This window comes from Grampus griseus, assembly GCF_964374135.1.
Source record: "Grampus griseus genome assembly, chromosome: 10".
In the NCBI taxonomy this organism is placed as follows: domain Eukaryota; kingdom Metazoa; phylum Chordata; class Mammalia; order Artiodactyla; family Delphinidae; genus Grampus; species Grampus griseus.
The window spans coordinates 60,769,876-60,788,897 of record NC_139004.1 but is presented as its reverse complement, the minus strand read 5'-3'; the positions used below and the strand labels follow the sequence as shown (position 1 = coordinate 60,788,897).

Sequence of the window (19,022 nt, the reverse complement as noted above, 5' to 3'; positions counted from 1 at the left end):
TCGTAAATGTTTTTTCGTTTTTGCCTTTTTGGCTGCTGCCGACAGATCAGCAAATGAACCGTCCATTTCTACTGCGCAAATTTACACGGAGAGAACAGCCTCAATCCACGGTCCTGAGAGACGGTTCCCAGGGTTTTAGGAATCACCCACGTAGCTGTATTCCGATGGCGCGACTTCCGTCCTGCAGCGAAAATTGATAATGTGCTTCCACAGCCGAGTTGTTAGGGCTGAGGCAGTCCGTTTTAGAAAGATTCTGGGCCCTGTGTCCTGACGGATGCAAACGCGCAATGAAGCGCTGGCCTGAAGGGGAACCTTTCAACTCCCAGTCCTTCTTCCGGGACCCGGAACTCCAGGCAAGAGCCCGAATGCGGTCCTCACTGGCAGCAATCTTTGGGCGTCCTTGTGACAGCGCGGGCTCACTAGTCCTGCGGTGCGGCAGCGACGGGGGCTTTGGGACACTTGGGAGAGCAGTAGCCTGGGAGATCCAGCTCTCTGAGCCAAGAGCGAAACCAGTCAATGTGTGTTGAACGAAGGAGTGTCGTTAGCACAGTAAATTCAGGAGAGGACGAAAGGAACCCAGACCAGGGGATGGGTCACCACGGTGACTTTAAATAGCCACGCACTATGAAGTGAGGAAGAGCTGTCATTGGAGACACGCCGGCTTCGGTGAGGCTGGGGAGGGAAGGCGCCCACACTCCGGAAGCCAGGCCGGCCCCGGATTCGGGTTACCAGGCATTCGGCTGTCAGGGAGGGTCCGGGCGCCCGGGGCGCAGGGGCAGGGAAGAAAAACCCTTACTTCAAAGCTGGTAATGACTTGAGGGCTCATCTGGCTACCCTGGAGCCGGGGCCTCGTCACCGCACTGCGCCTCAAGGTAGAGCCGAGCGCCGGGCGCGGGTCTCCGTCCCCGGCGCGCTCAGCCCCAGCCCCGCCCCCTGCCGCGCCGCGCCCCGCCCCTCCCGCGCGGGCCGCCTGCGCGCGGAAGGGAGGGCCTGAGAAGCCCGCCGGGCAGGCGCCCCCGGCCCCAGCACGGGCGCGAGCGCGCGCCCCCCTCCCACAGGGTGCCCGGCACTCGCCCCCGCTCCGGGCGCCTCTGATTGGTCGTCGCCCTGGCCGGCAGGTGTCTGCAGGGGCTGCGTCCACGCTGGCCCTGGCTGCCTGCGGCGCGGGCGCCTCCCTCGCAGCCGCTGCCGCTGTCGCGCTCCCGCCTCCCGCGCCCGCTCTGGGCTCCCGCTGCGGCTACGCTTCTGGCGGCCGAGCCCCCGCAGCGCTGCAGCTCAGATCTGGCGCGCCTACCGCCCCGTGCCCCTGCCTTGCTGCGCGCTGCTTCCTAATCCACGCGGCGCTTTGCGGCGGGTGCCCCAGGCTTCCCGAGGCGCGGTGGCCTGAGAGCGGCCGCCATCGATGACCCCTGCCGCCATCGATGACCCCGGTCACGGACCTGCTCCAGCCCGGCCAGCCCGTGTGAGTACCGTCCCCTCCCCTCCGGCAGCTTTGCGCCACTCTCCCCCGTACGTTGCCGCAACTTCGGGGGTGGGTGTATGGAGGTGTCTCTCGTGTCCCCGTACACCCCGTGCGCGTCCTGAGCCAGGGCCCCGGGGCACTGCCAGTCCGCCTCTGCGGAGGGTCTTGGGGGGGCATCGAACTTGCTAGGGGGTTGTCGCAGAATCGGAACCGCCCCTTTCTCCCGCTGCCGGGGTCCGAGCTCAGCTCTGCGTTTCCTTCGCGGTTTGCGATTCCACTGGCCGCGTAGATCTTGGGCTGCGCTTCACCGCGCACCCACTACGCTCCTGGAGCGCCGGCGGGGCGCCTTAAACCATCAGGTAAGCGCCCGGAGCAACCCAGCGCGACGGACTTCTTTCCCACTCGTTAATTTCTGTAAAATGGGACTAATCAGGGACTCGTTCAAGGTCACGGCCGGTGCGCAGGACTAAGAATCGGAGTCGGCAGCTTCTGGCCGGGTTCTAGGACTGCCTGGGGAGGAGCGGCTGTTGCGGGGTGTGAGGTGCTCACTTCAGCTTCATCCTGGTCTCCCCCTTCCTACTCCCTCCGCTCCAACTCCGCTGCTTTTTGGTGAGGTCGGGAGCCGATTCTAAGGTACCCTTCAGAGGTTTGGATGTAGCCGCGGGGTATCTTCGGGGAGCGCGGAGCGGAGCGGTTCCTCATTGGGAACCCGGGGACCTGCAACATTTGCAGCATCCCTTCCATTCCCCGTCACTTAATTTACTTATGTCTCCGCAGGGTAGGGGAGTTTGCTAGGCGCCTGCTCTTGGATCAGTCCTGTTCCGTTTCCTTCTCCCAAATAAGCCCTGTCCCCAAGGATAAGTAAGTATCCGAGAGACTCAGACTGCACACACCACTTTGGGCCCAGGGACTTCCTAAGAGCAGCAGTAAGCTCTGGGCTTGGCTCCTATCTGATCTTAGAAAATGCCTTAAGTCTGGCTTTATTTCTGCCCTCTCCACTCCCGACCCCTTGACCGGGAGGTTTCCCACTTTCCCAGGGGAAGGTGGAATCCAGTCCCAGAATGTGTGTGAATGTCGCCAGACGTCTCATTTACTCCAGATCCTTTGAGGCAGCTCTTGTGGGGCTGTGGGCGGTTCTCAGAGTTTTGGGCTGGGGAGAGGGTCGCCCCTCCTCTTTTGGCATTATCACCCTGCCCCTCCAACTCAGCCTCCCTCGCCCCAACTCAGGGATGAGATGACCACTTAGATAGTTTTGTGATGTCTGACAAACATCTTTGAGCCTCAACTTTTTAAATCTATAAAATGGAATAATCCCTGCTTTTAGTCTTCCGAAGGCAGTTGGGGTTCAGGGTACGTGATAGATGTGAAAGTAGAGGACAATGGTCCAAGAGGATGGGACCTGAGCTGTGGGTGGAAATGGGGGTGATTTAAATATATTTTCACAGCAACTTTGGGACTGTATTTTCAGGTCTAAAAATCCCTCTTTCCAAACAAATTTAGTTTGGTAAGACTTTGAAAATATTATTTTCCATCTTCCTGTTGATGTTCCTTGCCTGCCCATGGGCAGCCCCATCTCTCCTAATTACCCCCATCCCAGCCATCACATCTGTGGTTTGTCTTTGTGGGCTGAAAGCTAGCTGTCTTTATGGGGCTGGGGGCTGTCTCTGTGGAGTTGGGGGTTGTGTCTGGTGGTGGGGCAGTGTGTCTGTGTGGGGGGGGCTTGTCTCTGTGGAGATGGTGTGTATCTCTTTGTGGCAGGTTCTCTCTGTGGTCTAGGTTTTGTGTGTGGAGGAGGAGGGGGAACTGTCTGCTCCAGGATCTGAGAAAGTAAACTGTTAACCACCTTCAGCAATTAAGCTAACGGTGGTATCGACTGTGTCCTGTCTCCTTCCTCCCTGTCTAGAGAGACAGAAGGAGAGCTCATCTGTGGCCATGGCCCTTAGAGCAATTGATACACCGACTGAAATACCTTGTAGAGAAGAACTAGGCATGCCCCTCTTTTTGCCTTCCTGGTTATTATTGTGTTTGTCTCAAAGGCAAGTTAAGGAGGGTTGACTGACTGGTCAGACCTTTGAGTTATAACATCATCCCAGAAAATTGCACAGATCTGAAGTGTGCCCTCAATGGATTTTCACAAACTGAACATACAAGTAACAAGTGGCCAGATTACGACCTAGAATATTCCCAGCCTCCCAATTACCCCCTACAGGCACTATCACACCCCCCCCTCCCCTGAGGGTAACCAACATCCTGTTTAGTTTTGTCAGGTGTGTTTTATTTTTTGTTACTATTATTATTTATCATTTTAGTTTCAAAGCTAAAATGAAACTGCTTGATGTTTTTCACTTTTTTATATATGCAAACCAAAGGTAGTTATACCTAAGCCAGTCCAGAAAGCTAGAAGGAAGAATTTGGTCTTAAGATCTGGCCGGAGTTGTCCAGATCTGGTTGTCCCCCGAAAATCTGATCATCAGTTCTTGCGTGATGTAACAAGCCCAACCCCAGATATAACATTGCTGACATTGGAGGCTGGTCTATTCATAGAGTGTACTTGAATAATGCAAATCTGAAATAGTGTGATAATAAAATATGAATGAAGAAAAGACATGAGTGAATTCTTCATTTGACATATAAAAATAGAAGTATTTTGAATTCCTCAAAGTTAAAAATTGGTAGAGAATCACAGAATTTTAAGGCTGAGCGAATTATGAGCTGTTTGTGCTGTTGCCACATGGTGGCGCCACGTTGGCTGGATAACTGAAATACCCACTATCCTTTCCCAAGTCCTCGGGAAGCAGTCCCAGGAATAAAATTCAACAGCTCAGTATCTCCAAAAGTGATTTCCAAACACTGTGGTTTTTCCAGTGTCTGGGAGGCAGGCCTCCCCTCTGGTGCCTGCTACTAAGTCCATGGATAGAACCCTATCCCAGCTTTTGAGGAGGGTGGCTTGCGGGTTAGAGGCGGGTATACGTTGGAGGTGAATGGAGCTGAGACACCATTGCCTTCTCTTTAATAATATGGAGCTGTGGTATGTCCTTGGGATTCTAAAGAGGTTAACCGAAAAGCTAGCTTAGGTCTGTTATGATCCTTTTGGTCTCATTTTACCCCAGAATCCTTCCAAAGGTGTGAGAGAAGGAATTCTCTTTCCTGAGGCAGGTAGCTCTCTTCACAGAGCACTGTTCATGGTGAACTTGGAAGAATAAATAGACCTGGGTGTAGCCAAACTGTTGCTAGAAGAAATGCCCTGTGTTCCACAGAGAGGGGGCCAAGTCACAGGGGAAACCACCAGGGGTGGGAGTGTTATATCCAGCTGTGGAGAGGGCTAAGCAGACCCATCCAGTGCCCTTCTCCCGTCCATCACCTTTTAACTGTCAGTGTGTCTGAGACACTGTTTAGAAGTTTGTATTTGTGTTATGGCTGCCATGCCTTTGACTGCTGAGAGTGTTGAGCGTTTGCATATGCTGGACACTATATATATATATATATATATATATATATATATATTCATTTAATGTTCTAAACAGGAGGAGGGTGACTTTCCCATCTTATAGATGAAGGAACTGGGCCTTGACAATTAAGCACTCTAAGTTTACACACTATGTGAGCCAGAGTGAGGACTGAGAGCCAGTCTCTCAGATGGCTTCCCTAGCTGAGTTGTACCCTCTGCAGGGTGCAAGGAGTCTTGCGTAATTCTTTTGTCCTCCCTGAGACCTAGTATAGCACAGTACATGTAGTAGCTACTTGAATCGAAATCTGTGGTTGCCATAAATAGAAAATTCTCTGCTGAGCAAGAGGGAAATCCAGACAGTGAAGGATGAGAATTTGGGGTTGAGTCCATGCAGCCTATAACATTGGGGCTGAGTGTATGCCCATCAGAATGTGTAGTCTCATTTTGTGTTTAAAATTTTATGGAAATGGAAATAGAGTCACAGACATAGAACACAAGCTTATGGTTACCAAAGGAGAAAGTGGGCACAGGGGGAGATAAATTAGGAATTTGGGATCAACAGATACACACTACTATATATAAAATAGATAAGCAACAAGGATCTACTACTGTATAGCACAGGGAACTATATTCAATATCTTGTAATAACCTATAATGGAAAAAGAATCTGAAAAAGAATATATATATGTATGTATAACAGAATCACTCTGTTGTACATCTGAAATGAATACAACATTGTAAATCAACTATACTTCAATAAAAAAAAGAAAGATGCTCTCAGAAGAACTTTATGTTTACCTGGAAGATTGAAGGGTGGAAGGGGGAAATGCATAGAGGGCTAATGGTATATACCTTTTAATAAAATGACATGTAAAAGACTAAACAGTAAACAGATACATTATAAAAATTGTTATGTAAATGGAGGCTTGCCACTGATTTTTGTGATTTGCTTTTTTCACGCAACACTGGTTTTTGACATATGTTGATAATTGTAGATCTAGTTGATTCATTTTACTGTAGTCTTTGTTTGTTTAATATTCCAGAGTTAATTCCCCACTGAAGGTCAAAATGACGTTTTTACCTTTTGCTATTACAAAAATATTGCAAGGAATATCCTTGATAGGATCTTGTAGAAATGTATAAGAGTGTGTCTAAGGTATATATCCCCAGAAGTTGAGTAACTGGGTAGTAGGACTTGCATCAACATCTCATGTTTGTAAATTTTGGAGGTTAATCCTTTGTCAGTCGCTTCATTTGCAAATATTTTCTCCCATTCTGAGGGTTGTCTTTTGGTCTTGTTTATGATTTCCTTTGCTGTGCAAAAGCTTTTAAGTTTCATTAGGTCCCATTTGTTTTTATTTCCATTCTCTAGGAGGTGGGTCAAAAAGGATCTTGCTGTGATATATATCATAGACTGTTCTGCCTATGTTTTCCTCTAAGAGTTTTAGTGTCTGGCCTTACATTTAGGTCTTTAATCCATTTTGAGTTTATTTTTGTGTGTGGTGTTAGGGAATGTTCTAATTTCATTCTTTTACATGTAGCTTTCCAGTTTTCCCAGCACCACTTATTGAAGAGGCTGTCTTTTCTCCATTGTATATTCTTGCCTCCTTTATCAAAGATAAGGTGACCATATGTGCGTGGGTTTATCTCTGGGCTTTCTATCCTGTTCCGTTGATCTATATTTCTGTTTTTGTGCCAGTACCATACTGTCTTGATTACTGTAGCTTTGTAGTACAGTAGCTATAGTCTGAAGTCCAGGAGCCTGATTCCTCCAGCTCCGTTTTTCTATCTCAAGATTGCTTTTGCTATTCAATATCAAAAAAACAAACAACTCAATCCAAAAATGGGCATAAGACCTAAATAGACATTTCTCCAAAGAAGATATACAGATTGCCAACAAACACATGAAAGAATGCTCAACATCACTAATCATTAGAGAAATGCAAGTCAAAACTACAATGAGGTATCACCTCACACCAGTCAGAATGGCCATCATCAAAAAATCTACAAACAATAAATGCTGGAGAGGGTGTGGAGAAAAGGGAACCCTCTTGCACTGTTGGTGGGAATGTAAATTGGTACAGCCACTATGGAAAACAGTATGGAGGTTCCTTAAAAAACTAAAAATAGAAATACCATATGACCCAGAAATCCCACTACTGGGCATATACCCTGAGAAAACCATAATTCAAAAAGAGTCATGTACCACAGTGTTCATTGCAGCCCTATTTACAATAGCCAGGAGATGGAAACAACCTAAGTGTCCATCGACAGATGAATGGAAAAAGAAGATGTGGCACATATGTACAAGGGAATATTACTCAGCCATAAAAAGAAATGAAATTGAGTTATTTGTAGTGAGGTGGATGGACCTAGAGACCTAGACCTAGAGTCACTCTGTCATACAGAGTGAAGTAAGTCAAAGAAAAAAAATACCGTATTCTAACACATATATATGGAATCTAAAAAAAAAAAAAAGGTTCTGAAGAACCTAGGGCCAGGACAGGAATAAAGACGCAGATGTAGAGAATGGATTTGAGGACATGGGGAGGGGGAAGGGTAAGCTGGGACAAAGTGAGAGAGTGGCATGGACATATATACACTACCAAATGTAAAATAGATAGCTAGTGGGAAGCAGCCGCATAGTACAGAGAGATCAGCTCGGTGGTTTGTGACCACCTAGAGGGGTGGGATAGGGAGGGTGGCAGGGAGACACAAGAGGGAGGAGATATGGGAATATATGTATATGTATAGCTGATTCACTTTGTTATAAAGCAGAAACCAACACAGCATTGTAAAGCAATTATACTCCAATAAAGGAGTTTAAAAAAACCAAAAAAAAGCATCTCTATGTTACTTCAACTCTGCTAGGTTTTGCAAATGGCCCTCTGAAGCTGTTGAACCACTTAACGCTCCCACTAGCACTGTCTTGGAGTTCTTCGTATCCCAGTATCTTTGGCTGTGTCTGACATTAATCAGTTGTTTTAATTTTGATTAATCTGATAAGCGTGGAATGTATTTCACTGCTTTTACTTTGCATTTCCCTTAGAGATCTTTTAAAAATATATTTTGATTTTCAAGTTTTCCTTTCTATGCATTGCCATTTTTTACGAGATAAAACTTTTAGATCTTGAAACTCATCTGAAGTTTATATTTCTGTACTGTGTGAGGCAGAGATCTAATGTTTTCCATATTGAAAACCATTACCCCATTATCATTGAATGAATATTTATTTTCGCATTTATTTTGCTGCCATCTCTGTCATATACCAATTTTGGTTATAGTTTTGGATCTGTTTCTTAACTCTGTTCTGTTCTATTAATCTTTTTGTGATTCCTGAGCTAATACCACTTTCATTTAGTTATTAAAGCTTTGTAATAAATCTTCCCTTCCTAGCCTTGTTCTTCAAAATTGTCTTGGCTATTTTTGACCCTTTAGGCTTCAACATGAATTTTAGGATCTATCCTAAACATCACTTCCTATGAAAAATACTGTTATCAAAATTTGGTAAAATAGAAAATAAAATGTATTTTATTGTTTCTTTTTCTTTGAATATAGTGCTAATCAAATGCTTTCATTTCCCATTATTTAGTGTGAATTTTTGGTCCCCATTTTAAGTGGATTTACTTTAAGCGACTCTTCTCTGGTACCAGATATCCTTGAATAATAAGGACCAGATGAATATAATTCTTTTAAACACAAATAAGATCTTTTTTTTCCACTCAACAACATATAAGCAGTGTTAATGTCAATGATTATTCTTCTGTGTCATTATTTTTATCCTCCTAATGATCCATTTCATTTGTATACCATAATCTATTCAACAAAATCATTCTTTTAAAACATTAAGCACTTTATACTTTTTATTGTAACTTCATCTTTGCACACATTTTTATTTTCTTAGGATGAATTACTTTGTCAAAATTTACTTACTTTTATTTAAATTTTGGATACATATTGCCAAATAATTCTCCAGGAAGGTCTATAAATTTATATTGCTCTTGGTAGTGTATGAGTGTGCCAGATCCCCATGCCTTGCTAGTGATAAACATAAGTATTCAACAACACTGTCAATTTCATAGGCAAAGGGAAAAAAAGAATCTTATTTTTTACTTTGCTTTTCTTTTCTAGTGGGACAGAATATACCTTCATGTTTATTCATAGCCCACTTCACTAAAGAATTTTCCATAAGGGTTGTTTCTCTTTTACTTTCTGTGAATGAAACTTGCATTATCACTCAGTGTTTTTGAGAGAACTATCAGATTGTTTATATAGATTATGTTCATATTTTTAACTGTTAAATATTACTCTATCATATGAAAATGCCATTTTTATTAATCTGTTACCTCCATGATGGACTATAGATTTTTTCTGTATTTCTTCTGTGGCTATTACATAGATGTATGCAGTAAACATCTTTGAAATGTATTTATGCACATGCAAAAGAAATTCTTGAGGATGTATGCCCAGAAGTAGAATTTTGAAGGGTCATATTTTACAAAAACTTACAACTTGACCATTTGGTGCCAAATTTCTCCCAAAGTGGTTATACTCAAACATCCCTAGCAGTGTATATCATAGTATCTCTCACTTTAAGAAAACAATAATACTAGGGAAGGAGGAACAAAGGTGTTAGAGTGAAAAGTACATATGTGTGTTTGTGTATATATAAATATCCTTAAGTTCATTTAGAAAGCTCAGGGTTTTTTTACCTTTTCATTTCGAATCTTGCATCATATGAATGATTAAGTGTATAAATCATAAACATCACATAAATATTTACTTGGCTTAGGAGAACTGGTAAGAGTTTAAGTAAAAGGTGAGCGATTTTATAGTGCCTTTATTCAGGGCAGCCTTCAAGACGGGGTTAGCACATGACAACCAGAAAAGCACCTCTACCCAGCTCTGCGCCTCCCGACCCAGGGCAGGGGTTCTACCCTTAGACAATTGTTCCTTTTTATCATCTTCTCTTTTACAATTTAGAAGACCTTGGTTGGTATAAGTCCAAGGTAATAATGTACCATTAACACCCTCTTGCGAATGACCTTATGTGATCAATTGCTAGTGATGGTTAAGACCAGAACAGCATGAAACCACCAGAAGGTTATTGGGGAAAAGGCTCAAAGATGGACTTGTTTGGGGACAGGCTGGATTCGTTACTGACAGAAACCTCATTCACTTCAGACTTACTCTGAGAATCAATTCTACATTTGTGTAAAGAGAGTAAGAAGAGCTTTATGAAACTGCCTAAATGCTGTATGAAAACTGCTTTCAGCGTTGTATTCAACCATGTGTTATTTGCCCCCATTACCTTTCCTAGGTAATTGTAAGTTAAATTTTTTGGTGTACATTTATATATTATCAGCTGGGGAGAGAAAACCATTCTGTGGAAAGTCCTTTTTTGGCTATGATTTACAGTGTAATGCCACTGATGTGACAGATATGTGATCTGCAGCTGGGATGCACAAATCCATTCTGTGGGCTGACAGTTTAATCTCTCCGAGCAGACACTTCGGAAAAGAACACAAGACATGAGAGAGAGGAACGGGGGTGCCTACAGGACAGAGGTGCTCATGGCCCCAGGATCTAGTGTGGCTATTTGCCAAAGTCCCCAAATAATCCCATACTGACTCATGGCTCAGAAAACTCATCCTATATGGTTCTCCCATTTTGGTATGAAATGTAACTACCTCAGAGTATACAGGGTCACTTTCTAGGCTTCAAAGCCTGCATATCACTGGAGAAAAGGAAAATGACCCAAGCCCCTTTATGTTATCTTTTTTCTGAAGATAGTCCAGTCTGCATATGCAGTGCTTCCAGCCCCAAACCTCTTCCTAACCTCCTCTTGAAAACCTTTGTCTCAATCATCATTTCACTTTATTTGTGCAGCTCCAGCCTCTGAAAATCTGGCAGGTTCTGTTTTTGTGTTTGTGTTATATAAATGTGGTTTTGTTGTTTTGCTTTCTTTGAAAAACAATTTATTGATCAGTAGGGACTTTGATTTACTAGAATGACATGTAACCAGAATATTCGAGATTAGTCTCTTTCTTTTATGGCTAATTAGAAGAAAAAATTTTAAATGCTGTTTTAATGGAATCCTTGATTAAAATCTATTAGAAATCTGCCAGTGGGTCTTTCAGCTCCACGGTCCACTGAATGTCAGGTGCCTCTCCCAGGACTGCAGATCTTGCAGCCCGGGTGCTTGAATGCCCGCCATCCCCCAACCATCCTCTGTTCTCCCAGATCTGAATCCTTCCTCCCACGGCTTCCAGGTACCTTACGCTTGCTCTTCCTACTGCCACCACCCCTGCTTTCTGCCTCAGTTCCCCTCCCCTCAGCCTGGTGCTGATGGTGGATGCCGAAGTAATGCTGATATTTCCCCTTCTCTTCCATAAATTATCCAAAAGCAACAAAGAGAATGAGAAACAAAAAAAACCAAACACCATTTCTGGCAAATTTGGGAGATGGTTGGAATTGTTTTCCTCAAAAGATGGAAGAGCTGCCAGAAGAAGAGAGATCAAGTGGCGGTGCATGGGGAGAGGCATGGAGATGTGCTCCGCGTGTTGTCAAGAACACTTCTTGGGAAGGCAGGAGCTCTCCTGGGGTACAAAACCCAAGTCCCTTCTATGCCCCAGTGGGATGAGGAAACCTGCAGAGGCGGCCACCGCTTCCCTCCTTAGCTCTTGGTCCATCTCACCAGAGTTGTTACAGGTTCTTTTTAGACTTTCCAGAGAACAACTTTTCACTTTCTCTTCTTGGTTGTGTCATTCTTTTTCATTTTACTTAATCTCTGTTTTCATCCTTATTATTTCCTTCCTTCTACTTTCTTTGGCTTTATTCTTTTTCTCACCTCTTAAATTTACATGATTACTCATTTAATTTCAGCCTTTCTTCTTTCATGTGTATGCTTTTAGTGCAATAACTTTCCCTCCAAGTGTTGCTTTAGCCATATTTGTATTCCACATGTTTTGATATGTAGTGTTTTGTTATTATTCACATGTGAGTTTTTAACATTTTCATGATGATTTCTTCTTTGACTTATGAATTATTTGTAATCTTTTATTTTATTCTTTAATTTCCAGAACCTTTTAGCAATTATTTTTCTATTTTAATTCTATCTTTATTTTAGTTTAATATTTTTAATAATATCTACTTTAATTTTCTATTTACTATTTTAAAATATTTTTTCTATTTTAAATTTTTTTCCATTTTAAATATTTTCTATTTTAATAGTGATTAGAGAATGTGATCTACATGATTCCATTTCTTTGAAATATGTTGAGACTTGTTTTATGGCCTGGTACATAGTTTTCACAAATGTTCTGTACTTCCTTGAAGTTACTGGTTTGCAGTGATCCATATATGTTCATTAGCTTAAACGAGTTAATTGTGTTATTCAAATCTTCCATCTACCTTCCTCATTTTTTTGAAGTTCAATTAATCAGTTTTTGAGGGAGAAATATATAGAGGTGAATTTTTCAATTTCATCTTGTGCTTCTTTCAGTTTTTGCTTTGTATATTTTGAAGCTGTATGTTATTCGATGCATTCTAGTTTAATTTTTTCCTGGTTAGTCAAATATATGTCATGATGAAACGACCCTCTTAATCTGTAGCACTGCCCTTGTTTCTAGGTCTGAGAAAGACAAATATCACATGATATCACTTATATGTGGAATCTAAAAAATGAAACAAATGAACTTACTTACAAAACAGAAATAGACTCATAGACATGGAAAGCAAACTTATGGTTACCAATGGGGATAGTTGTAGGGGGGATAAATTAGGAATTTGGGATTAATGGATACACACTACCATATATAAAATAGACAGATAAACAACAAGGATCTACTGTACAGCCCAGGGAGCTATATTCAATATCGTGTAATAAACCAGAACCTGAAAAAGAATGTATGTGTGTGTGTGTGTGTGTGTGTGTGTAACTGAATCACTTTGCTGTTCACCTGAAACACTGTAAATCAACTATACTTCAATAAAAAATAAAAATAAATAAGTTAAAAAATAGATCTGTTTCGGATAGAGCTATACCAATTTTTTTTGCTTAGTACTTGCCTATCTTATTTTCTTATCCTTTCACCATCAACAATTCTGTATATTTTTATTCCACTTGTGAAACTGTTGTAAAGAGAATAAATTTGCTTTATTTTTTCCAAACTGTTTTAATGTGAAAGTTATGTTCATTTATAGTGCTACTATTAATATATTTGGATTTATTTTATCATTTTACTTTCTTCTCTTTCATTGTCCCACTTTTAATATACTTACTCTAATTTCTTTTTGTATTAATTTAGATTCTCTCTCCTACCCCACATTACATGTCCCTCCTCCACTTATTCAAAAGCCTTATGCTCCATTTCTATTTTCTTGTGTTTATTATATGGTTATTTTAGCACACATATTTACCTTAACAAAATCCAAACTGAATCAATCATTCCTGTCCTCCTGAGCAATTCAAGGACTTTATACTTAACTCTGATCACCCCTCTACCCAATTTATATGTTAACATTGTCTGGTGTTTCAGTCAGACTTTTTAAAACCCCATCTATTTATTTTTTTCCACATAGTAAGCAATTTGTTGACAGTATGATTCTACTGTCTTCCAATTTCCATTGTTTCATTTAAAGAATTTATCTAACAATCTGATTGTTGTTCTTTTGTAGTAATCTGTCTTTTCATTCTGGCTGATTTGAGTTTCTTTTCTGTGTATTTGTTATTCTGAGTTTCACTACAGTGTATGTAGAAATGGGCTTCTTTTTAATCATTCCCCTCAGGATTCCCTGGACTTTTTAAATGTGAGAATTGATGTCTAATCGGTGTTCTGGAAAATTTTCAGCCATTATTTCTTTGAATATTGCTTTTCCTTATTCTCTACTCCTGAAACTCTGAGCAGATATGTGGGACCTTCCTTCTATATCATCTGTGTTTTTAACCTCTCTTCCATGTTTTACTTCCTTTCTCAGTACTGCATTTGGCTTCTTATTTCAGCCCTGTCTACCAATTCACTAATTCTTTTCTCTGCTGTGTCTATTCTGTCTTTTAAACTCTCCACTGAGTTTCCATTAACTTTTTCAAATATGTGTGGTAATTTTTATAGTTTCTTGTTCATTAGTTGTACTTTGATAAACTCTTATTTCCTTAACCATAACAAGCATACTTATTTGAGGTTTTATATAAAATAATATTATTATTAATAGGAACTTAGCAATTGGAAAAGACTGGTCAGGCAGTTTACTTCTGGGTTCCTTATTAATGTGGAATAAAGTGAAAGAACAAACAAGGGGCCAGGTAGGGGGTCAAGCCCTCGAACTAAGACCCTCCCCATCCAGAATTTTTACCCACCCCCATCATAAGGTGCAAGAGATGTTTGTGGGCTTGAGCGATACTGAGCTTCCTTGGACATCCTCAGCCTCCTCAGTGAGGACCACTGGGTGTCCCGATCCCTCGGAGTAAGTCCGCCCCTACTCAGTGAACATCAGTAGGAGCCCCGCACACTGGTCGATCATACTGACTCTGGCCTTCTGCTCCCCATTGACCAGGTCAAGTAGACACTTGAAACACTTATCCCTCCTGCCCCTCCTCACTCATGACCCCACCCAACTCTGCCTTGGGTGGACCAACACTCATCCCATCATGCTCTTTATCCTGTTTGTCAGTGCCCTGGGCTCCAGGACCACTTACCCTCAGCTCTTGATGACTTTAGCTCCAGGTAGAGGATCTTGTTAACATCCTGGAGTTCCCTGACCTTCTTTGCCGCAATTCTCTGACTTCCACCCAACCCTACCACTTACTTCCATAGTCATAGATAGATGTTTTCATTCCCAGTTATGGCTGGCCCTTCATAATGTGTTTCGTGCATCATGCTTTCTGATAACCAACCTCCATCTTCCAATCCTTTCCCTCTCTTACTCCAATTCCAATGGTCCCTCGGTGTTCCTGACCTCCTGTCTGTGACCCCTGAAACTTGAGGTTCTCTCCTTCTGCCTTTTTCAGCCAATGGCAATCCTTTGGGCACCCCCAGTTCACTTGCTCCTCTCAGGCAGCACTCGGTAGAACCACACACTGGCTAAACCCTAATCTCTGCTTCCTCCTGCCTGCATTTGAGCTGCTGAATGTGGCTGGAGAAGAGCTCACAAACAATTGATGGGTCTTACGTGGCCAGGAATGTCAGATGGATCCTTAAAGTGCCTGATATTTCTCTGGTCCCTGCACTCTCCAATTCTCTTCACTGATTGTTTCACATTCGCTCCCATCTCCGCAGACGCCCACACCTCCTTTTCATTCTCACTCTTACACGATGTCCCCGCTTCCACTCTCACTGAGAAAACTGAGCCATCAGAGGGGAGCTTCCACAGACTCACGCCACCATCTGCCTACCTGCCCTGCATCTGTTGCCATATACTCTGCCTCTTGTTTTGTGACTAAACATGAAATCTCTATGCTCTATCCAAAGCCATTCCCTCTACTTCCTGGCACTGGAGCCCATCTTCCTTGAATACTCAAGGATATCACTCTAGTAATTCCCCCTTCTGTCTTCTGTATCACCAGTTTCCCTCTCTCTACCAGGTAATTCTCATTGGCTTATAAACATGCTATTTCTTCTTTCTTGGAAAACACTCCCTCCTCATATCACTTCCACTGCTAGCAGTGGCTCTATTTCTCTACTCTCCTGTATATAAAAACTAGTAAGAGTTGTCCAGACTTGCTGTCTGCAAATCTTCTCCTCACATTCTCTGTTAACCCACCCTTGCAGGTTGCCTGCCAAGTTTCATCAACTTTACAAGAAACTGTCGAGATTGACCATCACCTACTAAATACAAGGGTCTGTTCTCAGTCCTCATCCTCCATGAACTTTTAGCATCATTTGACTCAGTTAATCAGTCCCTCCTCATTGGTACACTTTCTTCACCATGCCTGGAGGATACACTCTTGATTTTCCTTTTAACTCCTTGGAAGTACTCTCTCCTCTGTCTAGCTGGTTCTTCATTTTTTGCTTGCCCTTTTAATGCTGGAGTGCCCCACGGCTGAGTCTTTTCTCTTCTTTGCCTTTTTGTTTATATCCCCTCCCTGCAGACCTCGTCTTTTTTCATGGTTTTAAATACCGTCTATGCCAGTGATCCCCAGACATATATCTCTAGGCTGGACCTCTCTCCCCAACTCTTTGAATAACCTCCTTGACATTTCCTGGATGTGCAATAGTCATTTGCAAATCAACTTTTTGCAAGTGGAACCCCTGATCTTCCCCCCAGACCTGTTCCACCTGCATTTTTCTCATCTTAGGTGTCTTGGTTCCAATCAATAATCAATATAAAAATTACTAATGCCTTGTTTTACCTTCTTTTTTTCATACTAATCTTTGAAATCTAATATGTATTTTTCAAACATGGCACATCTCTATCTGGATGCTAAATTTTCACCAGAATTACTTGATTTATGTTTAGATTTAATGAAATAAACAGTTAAAAAATACATCCACATACCCATGTTGTTATATAAATGTATTTAAATGTTTTCCAATTGCTCAAATGAATATCATTTAACAGGAAAAGTTAGAGTTGCTTTGCATAGCATTTAGAACTCTGTTGGTCAAAAGTCAAGAATTTTGTCTGGAAGATTCTCATTTCTGCAAAATTGGAAGTGGGAGAAATGCTGGAATGTAGAAAAGATAAGCAGATCTCCAAGAGCGGTCTCTTACTGTTCCTTCTACACCCCACACCCTCTCACCTTGTGTTCATTCTTTGTATCATTACTGCATGGCTTTTGTTTATTTGTCTTCAGAAATAGTTTCAGCGCCTCCTTTCTGAATAGGGAGGACTCCTGAGGTACAACCCAGAACATAGTTGACTACCTGGCATTAATTTTCTTCAAATGATTCTCCCCCAGATTCATGGAATAACTCCTCAAATAATTATCTTTCCAGTGGGAATGGATGTCTTACAGTGTTTCTGTTTTTCCTGTTAGAAACGTGAGAAATTCACTTAATTGCGAGACACAAAGGCTGAATCTTGTGTTTTTTCCCCTTTTAGAATCGTTATTCTGAAGTGGTCTCAGAAATAAGGTTTTGGGACTTGGGAGGACGGTATTCGGTACCTAATATTTACATCAGATAAACCCGATAAAAGTGAAGAATTTTAAGAAAATGCCATCAATCTGTAGCATGGGGAGTTTGAAGTACATAGCACTTGTTTCTCAGGTAGGGACTTAATGGAAAATCATCTAGTTAGCACATAAACAGGTTTTGTTTTTAAAAGAGTATAAAATTGTTTGGAGGGGACCTTCAAGATGGCAGAGGAGTAAGACGTGGAGATCACCTTCCTCCCCACAAATACATCAAAAATACATCTACATGTGGAACAACTCGTACAGAACACCTACTGAACGATGGCAGAAGATCTCAGACTTCCCAAAAGGCAAGAAAATCCCCCACGTACCTGGGTAGGGCAAAAGAAAAAACAGAGACAAAAGAATAGGGACGGGATATGCACCTCTGGGAGGGAGCTGGAAAGGAGGAAGTTTCCACACACTAGGAAGACACTTCACTGGCGGAGATGGGGGGTGGGAGGGGGTAAGCTTTGGAGCCATGGAGGAGAGCACAGCAGCAGGGGTGCAGAGGGCAAAGCAGAGAGATTCCCACACAGAGGATCAGTGCCGACAAGCACTCACCAGCCTGAGATGCTTGTCTGCTCACCCACCAGGGCGGGTGGGGGCTGGGAGCTGAGGCTTGGGCTTTGGAGGTCAAATCCCAGGGAGAGGACTGGGGTTGGCTACGTGAACACAGCCTGAAGGGGGCTAGTGCGCTGCAGCTAGCTGGGAGGGAGTCTGGGAAAAAGTCTGGACCTGCCTAAGAGGCAAGAGACCATTGTTTCGGGGTGTGCGAGGAGAGGGGATTCCTTCCCTGTCTGCCCACAGAAGGCAGAGCACCGCCTAAATGAGCTCCAAAGATGGGTGCGAGCCACGGCTATCAGTTCGGACCGCAGAGATGGGCATGAAACACTAACACTGCTGCTTCAGCCACCAAGAATCCTGTGTGCAAGCAAAGGTCATTATCCACACACCCTCCAGGAGCCTGTGCAGCCCTCCACTGCCAGGGTCCCGTGATCCAGGGACAAGTTCCCCGGGAGAACTCATGGTGTGCCTCAGGCTGTTGCAATGACACGCGGCCTCTGCGCCACAGGCTCACCCCACATTCCAATTATAACTACCGTACCCCTCCCTCCCCCAAGCCTGAGTGAGCGAGAGTCCCCTAATCAGCCGCTGCTTTAACCCCATCCTGTCTGGGTGGGACTAGATGCCTGAGGGCGACCTACATGCAGAGGGGCCAAAACCAAAGCTGAATGCCGGGAGCTGTGTGAACAAACAAGAGAAAGGGAAATTTCTCCGTGTAGCCTCAGGAGCAGCAGATTAAATCCCCACGGTCAACGTGATGTATCCTGCATCTGTGGAATACCGTAATAGACAACGAATCAACCCCAAATTGAGGCCGTGGACTTTGGGAGCAACTGTAGACTTGGGATTTGCTATCTGCGACTGATTTGTTTCTGATTTTTATGTTTACTTAGTTTAGTTTTTAGCGCTTGTAATCACTGGTAGATTTGGTTATTGGTTTGGTTGCTCTCTTTTATTTTTTTAATTATTATTTTTTTATTTTAATTTTATTTTCTTTCTTTTTTTCTCCATTTTCTTCTGAGCCATGTGGCTGACAGGGTCTTGGTGCTCCAGCCTGGTTTCAGGCCTGAGCCTCTGAAGTGGGAGAGCCAAGTTCAGGACACTAGCCCACCAGAGACCTCCCAGCCCCACATAATATCAATTGGAGAGAGCTCTCCCAGAGATCTCTGTTTCAAGGCTAAGACCCAGCTCCACCCAACGGCCAGTAAGCTCCAGTGCTGGATGCCCCATGCCAAACAACCAGAAGGATAGGAACACAACCCCACCCATTAGCAGAGAGGCTGCCTAAAATCATACTAAGTTCACAGACACCCCAAAACACACCACTGGACACGGCCCTGCCCACCAGAAGACAAAATCCAGCCCCACCCACCAGAACACAGGCACCAGTCCCCTCCACCAGGAAGCCTACACAAGCCACTGAACCAACC

At 43.2% G+C, this 19,022-nt stretch overlaps 1 protein-coding gene across 1 annotated transcript in view; it reads left to right on the top strand.

The window, feature by feature from the left end:
- Positions 1–1,243: 1,243 nt before the first annotated feature.
- MYRIP (myosin VIIA and Rab interacting protein) overlaps positions 1,244–19,022 on the top strand; it is a 220,482-nt gene continuing 202,703 nt past the window's right edge. The window contains exon 1 of the mRNA XM_082664731.1: positions 1,244–1,462. The gene's annotated coding sequence lies outside the window, so the exon portion shown is untranslated. The remainder of the gene's footprint in view (positions 1,463–19,022) is intronic.